At 38.7% G+C, this 7,433-nt stretch overlaps 1 long non-coding RNA gene across 1 annotated transcript; it reads left to right on the forward strand.

The window, feature by feature from the left end:
* The first annotated feature begins 783 nt into the window (after nucleotides 1-783).
* On the forward strand, nucleotides 784-4,041 carry LOC122546336. The gene is made up of 3 exons (XR_006310719.1): nucleotides 784-904; nucleotides 2,047-2,139; nucleotides 3,921-4,041. It is a non-coding gene; the product is annotated as an uncharacterized LOC122546336 (long non-coding RNA).
* The last annotated feature ends 3,392 nt before the right edge of the window (nucleotides 4,042-7,433 follow it).

Here is a 7,433-nt window from a genome sequence, read left to right on the forward strand (position 1 = left end):
AACCAGCTGAAAATAAATGGCAACATTTTTTGTCAGTTTATAAGGCAAGTAAGGACTGGGCCAAACAGAGGGACATGAGAATTTCTGCTCCTGAGCCTGAAGGACATATTTTTCTAATAAACCTGTTCAGAGATGTTATTGCACACCTCTGGAGCAGATGGGACTTAAACTCAGGCCTTTGGGTCCAGGAGCAAGGACAATACCACTGCCACAATTCCTCTGAGCCTGGAGGAGGTGGTTGTGTGTATTTGTGGCAGCTGGTATACCAAGTAAGCAGAGATTTCATGGCCTCTCTACATGCACTCTTGGACCTTATCAATAAAATCATCAGCAGTAAATTTATTGCATTCCAGCTTCAGTACTTATGGTTATGTAGGAGTCAAGTTGTCAGTGAAATTATGCCAATTATGCTGGAGGGCATTGAGGGGCATAATTGTGAGATTTCTTTCAGTGATGGAAATATCAGGAATTTCACCGTGACTGGTTGTCTCCCTTTTAAAGTGATCTTTCTGCAAAACATGTTCATAAGTTTGATTTTAACTAACTAATTTTCCAACTAATGAACTTTTTATTATCAATTTGCTTCATTTCATATGGACATCACATTGAACTTCAAAACTGCATTTTCCTTTGATAGTTTGTGATTACTTTGACTCTAGTTAATTGATGTTTCAGTAATGTACCAATTCATCAGTTCAACTCCTTACTACTTGAACTGTGTAACTTGTTGCAGTTTATGTGGGTCTGTGTGTTACTGTTTGTCATGTGCTGACAGGTTGTCCTTTTCTTTTCTGATCTACACACTCTGTAGATCAAATACAAGGAAGGTATTGGGAAAGGAACTGCAATCTCTGACCTGCCTGAGGTGAAGCGTGTAAAAGAGACACAGAAGAACATCAGCTCGGTAGCTGTTGGTTTTAATTCTCTGTGCTAACCTGTAATTTCAGCTTCCCACAGCACTAAACACAAGTCATACCATTTCAATTGTTTTCACTTGCTTAATATCCTGTGTGTTTATATTTACATTTTTCTAATTTTTTTTAAATGAGTATTTTTTGTGGAGCTTAAACCAGGGCTGTGCCAACTTTAAGGGATTCTCTAAAGAGAAAGAAGGCAGTTTTCAGAATCTGGTTTTTCAAATAACTTTTAGAAAATCAATCTGTAATGTTATACGAAGATAAAAGATAGCACAAAGTATTGTTACCCTTTCGTAATCAGTACTTCACTGGACTTGACGTCTTTAGAATTAGCTGGATTCAGGCTATTTTGAAATCAGCATTCCTCGGGTTTCAGAGATTTGCTGAATTCAATTCTCTGTTGGATTCAGTGCTCAATGCTTGATATGCTCAAGCCATATCTTCAGTTCCAATTTGTTTAATCAACTTTTTATTGCACAGCATTAGCCCTTTGCTGCTTCATCAGCACAAACAGGTTCTAGCTACAATAATCTTCTGTGAAATCTGAAATGATCCTAGTTCACATATCAGTTTGAATTTCAAATATTCTTGGGCATACATGAGAAAAGCATACTAGGAAAGCAGCAAACAAATTTGCCAACATCAGAATACAAATTCACTTTGTCTTTAATCTACCTATGTTCAGAAAAGCATAAATTCTCATTCAGTAAAAATATCTGTGTATGATTGTTCTATCTGCTATCTGGGCAATGTAATTGTTGTTTTTACCTCCAGAATAAACACCATCTAAGATATTTTTGATTCAGACTAATTGAAAGTACAGATAGTGTGCTGCAAGTGCTTGCATTTGGTGCTCATAAGAATGAATTTCTGACTGCCAGCTTGGGTAGTATTTGTAATCAGGAATGGGTAATTCCATTTTCTGAAACCAAATTTTGGCATAGCCCTGACCACTTTTTCTCATCCACTACATTTTCGCTAAAGCTGTTTCATTTTTACTTTAATAGAAACTAATTTTTGTTAACATCTTATTTTTTTAAACTTCTCAATCTTCATTTTTAACCTCATCGAGTTTTATTTCTGGTGAGTATTGAACATAATCTTCATTTTGGGTGCTTTACTTCTGCAGGTCTTATACAAAGAGAACCTGGGTAAAGGAATCGCTGTGGTGTACACCCCAGAGATGCAGCGCGTTAAACGCAATCAAGAAAATATTAGCTCGGTATTTAAGTTTAAGAAAAAAAACCATATTCACTGTTTTCCTTTTGCATTCTAACTTTTCCCCATTTTTTTGCTAATGCTTCTTTCCTCCTTTCTCATTCTTAATACCATAATGACCATGGCATTTTCACTATAACTACTGGTACTCCAAAGGCCCACTGACAAAAAAAACTAAGATTATACATAAGAGTGATGCGATGTTTAATTGGTGTCTCTCAAATCCAGCTCATTTTGTTAATGTGAGAGGGAAAGCACAGAAAGACATCTTTAATTGAGGTGTTATTACTTAGTTGTCTGTCATTTACTTAGCTTTTCAAAATCAAATAAAACATCATGGAAAATTAGACACTATAAAAAACATGGGAAACAAAATAATACCCATGAAACTTTGTGGTTGGTTCATGACCCCACTCTTGAAGTGTTTTGTTTTCTTGCTAGCTGGGAGGTCTCTCCCAATCTTGTCCTTACATCTATGTGCAGGCCGGTTGAATACAAGGAAAGGGAGGGATGAGAAAAACAAACATAGTGCCCACCAATGTGTATCTTTATTATGTTCTAACACTCACAGTTTACTATTAAATTGTGACTTGAATGCACCTAAAACCTGTATTGTCAGAAGGACATTCCATTCTAGTCCAACAATTGGTCTTGCTCAATCCAACCCCGTTTCCTTGCACTTTTACCTTTTGGAATGTGCTTTTTTCATTTCTTTTTAGTTTTCTAATTCCTAATAAATAGTATGTTCTCTGTTTTAATGTCATCTTATGGCTTTCATGTCCTACAAATCCTATGAAAGCAGAATTCTTGTGACAAATAACTTAACAAAATTGTTTGCTATCATGCTTACCTGTTATAGAGACGTACAGCATGGAAACAGACCCTTTGGTCCAACTCGTCTGTGCCGACCAGATGTCCTAACCTAATCTAGTCCCATTTGCCAGCATTTGGCCCAAATTCCTCAAAACCCTTCCTATTCATATACCCATCCAGATGCCTTTTAAATGTTGCAATTGTACCAGCCTCCACTACTTCCTCTGGCAGCTCATTCCATACACACACCACCCTCTGTGTGAAAAAGTTGCCCCTTAGATCCCTTTTAAATCTTTCCCCTCTCACCCTGAACCTATGCTCTCTAGTTCAGGACTCCCCTACCCCAGGGAAAAGACTTTGTCTATTTATCCTATCCATACCCCTCATGATTTTATAAACCTCTATGAGGTCACCCTTCTTTGGTGCAGGGAAACAATGGCAGCACCAAACTGGGACAAGGTGCCTTCTGTAAACCATAGGGGGATAATCAAATAATTTATGGCTAAGAATGTTGGCAGCAGAGACCAGGAACATGTTTTTTAGTTGAAGCAGCAAAATCTTTTCCATGTTTGATAAGTGAATGAATGAAATCATGGTCCTAGTTTGATTGGCTAATTTTAAAATTTATTTTAAATAAAAGGACACGTAAAAATGCAAAAATATTGAGTAATAGACAAAATAATTCTTTAAAAATTCATCTCCACTGTTAATACGAATTGTTTTTGGAGATCATTCATGCTGAGGAGGCCCATAGTATTATAATGTAAATCAGAAGCAAAGTTTTTTTTCCCCTCTTATACCTCAAAGCCAAAGATTGAAAATTAATCTCATTAACTTGCTTAAGTCTTATTCCTAACAAAACAGCTAACCCTATCATCACCACGACTGTGCACCTAGGTAAAGTAAATATGGAGAAATGAGATACCCTAGTTCAGGATGGTCTGTTCAGCAATTTCCCTCTTCCTTTTACAGATACTATACTCTGACAGCTTCCGGAAGCAAGTACAAGGTCGAGCAGCTTATGTGTTGGACACACCAGAGATGAGACGTGTCCGGGATTCTCAGCGCAATATATCAACAGTAAGTTAATATCAGTGCCTGCCTCTTTAATAACAACTGAAAAAACACATGAAGATGTTCCAAAAACATTTTTATGTTATCCTTCCAATTAAGCTATGTATTAAATGCAGCATACTCTCAATAAAAATTACATAAGCATATTCAGTGTGTTCCATAAATCAAAGTTAAAACTCACACAAAACAAGGTTATAGTCCAAAAGGTTAATTTGGAAGCACTAACTTTCTGAGCGCTGCTCCATCATCAGGTGGCTGTGGAGCAGGATTATAAAACACAGAATTTATAGCAAAAGATCACCGTGTCATGCGTGCAGCTGATACAATATATTGAACAAACCTGGATTGCAAGGAGAAAGTGAAGACTGCAGATGCTGAAGATCAGAGCCAAACAGTGAAGAGTTTATACTTGAAACGTTGACTCTGCTGCTCCTTGGATGCTGCCAATCCTAGATTGCTGTTAAGTCTTTCATCTTTTAGAATGGGCTGCAGGTTTTGGTTCACTAATATGTAAATCCCAAAACTCCTTTCAAATCACATTCTCAAGCTAAGTTAAGGTTTTATAATAAAAAAAGGAGACATCTCAGCTCAGACAATGCATTCAAAGTGTGAGGTTAGAGTCTGTCTGTATCCCAATCTTGATTCAGATAGGTTCTATTTCCAAAGTAGGAATTTATAAAATGTTATGTGGATTGATTGCCTGCAGATTGTGTGCTTTTTGAACAAAATTGAATGGTTCTCCAATTACAATTTCAGAATTGCAAATGCCAATTCACCCCACAGACGTGTGTGTTTGTGTGTGTGAGGGTGAGAGAGAGAGTGTGCATGTGTGGGAGAGAGTGAGAGTGTGTGTGTGCATGTGTATGAGTCTGAGAGAGAACTTGTGTGTGAGATAAGGTCTGCCTGAGTGTGTGAGTGTGTATGTGTGTGAGTGTATAGTGTAATGGAATCACCTAAAGTGTGAGACACTCTCACACTCACACAGACCCTCTCTCAGCCACACACATACAACCCCCATACACACACAAACACACACTCCACTCACACACTCTCTCCCACACACAAACACACACATACTCTCTCTCTACTTACCTCTCCCTCATATACATGCACACACACACAAAATATGTCTATGGAGTGAATGTGCATTTGCAGAATTGTAATTCCAGATACATTCTATTTTGTTCAAAAACTACATAATCTGCAGGCAGTCAATCCGTTTAACATCTCATAAATTCCTACTTTGGGAATAGAATCAGTCTGACTTAAGATTGGGATACAGATAGACACTATCTTCAGACCTTTAATGCATTGTCTGAGCTGAGATGTCACTTTTGTTTTATATAAAACCTTAACTTATTTTGGGCAGGACGATGGCACAGTGGTTAGCACTGCTGCCTCACAGCGCCAGAGACCTGGGTTCAATTCCCGCCTCAGGCGACTGACTGTGTGGAGTTTGCACATTCTCCCTGTGTCTGCATGGGTTTCCTCCGGGTGCTCCGGTTTCCTCCCACAGTCCAAAAATGTGCAGGTCAGGTGAATTGGCCATGCTAAATTGCCTGTAGTTGAAAAATGTGGTGCTGGAAAAACACAGCAGACTAGGTAGCATCTGAGGAGCGGGAGAATCGACATTTCGGATGCTGCTGTGTTTTTTCAGCACCACATTTTTCAACTCTGGTTTCCAGAATCTGCAGTCCTCACTTTCTCCTAAATTGCCTGTAGTGTCAGGCGAAGGGGTAAATGTAGGGGAATGGGTGGGTTGCGCTTCGGCGGGTCGGTGTGGACTTGTTGGGCTGAAGGGCCTGTTTCCACACTGTAAGTAATCTAATCTAATCTAACCAATCGTGAGAATGTGATTTGAAAGAAGTTCTGGGATTTACATATTAATGAACCAAAACCTGCAATCCATTCTAAAAGATGAAAGACTTAACAGCAATCAACGTTTGTTCAATATATTGCTTCAGCTACATGCATGACACTGATCGTTTACTATAAATTCTGTGTCTCATGATCCTGCTCCTCAGCTGCCTGACGAAGGAGCAGCGCTCCAAAACTTCGTACTTCCAAATAAACCTGTTGGACTTTAACCTGGTGTTGTCTGATTTTCCTGCTCCTCAGAAGCTGCCTGAACTGCTGTGCTTTTCCAGCATCACTCTACCTCCAGAATCTGGTTTCCAACATCTGCAGTCATTGTTTTTACCTAGTTGATTTTTAACTTTGCCCATCCCAGTTCAACTCCGGCACCTTTATATCATAAATCAAAGATAAAGTAGAAACTAAATTTCTCTGAAAACTATTCTTCAATTTTTTTTCTCCTTTTCTACTTTATGCCTTCAGAAAGTGATCATTCATGAGGGTTAATGCTTCAGTACCTTGCTGAAGCTGCCATTCTCCAAAACACAAGCCTAATATTGGGTGACAGGCTATTTGGCCAAATGAGGGTGGTCAGAGTCTGACATCTCAAGCCCGAACATATCCTTTCCTTATACATTGCCCTCACTTTCCAGTTGGGTTCACTGCTTTGTGATTATAATGGTTGGTGTCTTGCTCCACTTATGCCAGAGTTAACTATTATAGCATAGACCAAGGATTTTGTGGACTTTAATAGAGTCATAGAGATGTACAGCACAGAAAATGATCCTTTGGTCCAGCTCATCCATGCTGATCAGATATCCTATATAAATCTAGTCCCATTTGCCAGCATTTAGACCATATCCCTCTAAATGTTTCCTATTCATATATTCTTCCAGATGCCTTTTAAATGTTGCAATTGTACCAGCCTCCACTACTTCCTCTGGCAGCTCATTCCAAACATGCACCATCCTCTGTGTGAAAAAGTTGCCCTTCATGTCCCTTTTTAAATCTTTCCCCTCTCACCGTAAACCTATGCCCTCTAGTTTTGGACTTCCCCACCCCAGAGAAAAGACCGTGTCTATTTATTCTATACATGCCCCTTATGATTTTATAAACCTCTGTAAGGTCGCCACTCAGCCTCCAAAACTCCATGCAAAATAGTCCCAACGTATTCAGCCTCTCCCTATAGCTCAAACCCTCCAACCCTGACAACATCATTGTTAATCTTTTCTGAACCTTTTCAAGTTTCACATCCTTCCTATAGGAGGGAATCCAGAATTGTACGCAATACCCCAAAAATGGCCGAACCAATGTCCTGTATAGACACAACATGACCTATCAACTCCTATACTCAATGCACTGACCAGTAAAGGCAAGCATACAAACTTATAGTTTTAGTCCTGTCAGTGAACAACAATCCAGATATAAACCGTGTTCACTTCAATAAAGTAATAAAGCAAAACAAAGTCACCTTATCTACTACTGTTCCTATCACACTTCAAGTTAAAACAAAATGAATGTGAAATACTTAATATTTCCATTGCAGTTAACAGCCTG

Source organism: Chiloscyllium plagiosum, unplaced genomic scaffold, assembly GCF_004010195.1.
Source record: "Chiloscyllium plagiosum isolate BGI_BamShark_2017 unplaced genomic scaffold, ASM401019v2 scaf_5106, whole genome shotgun sequence".
NCBI classification, from domain to species: domain Eukaryota; kingdom Metazoa; phylum Chordata; class Chondrichthyes; order Orectolobiformes; family Hemiscylliidae; genus Chiloscyllium; species Chiloscyllium plagiosum.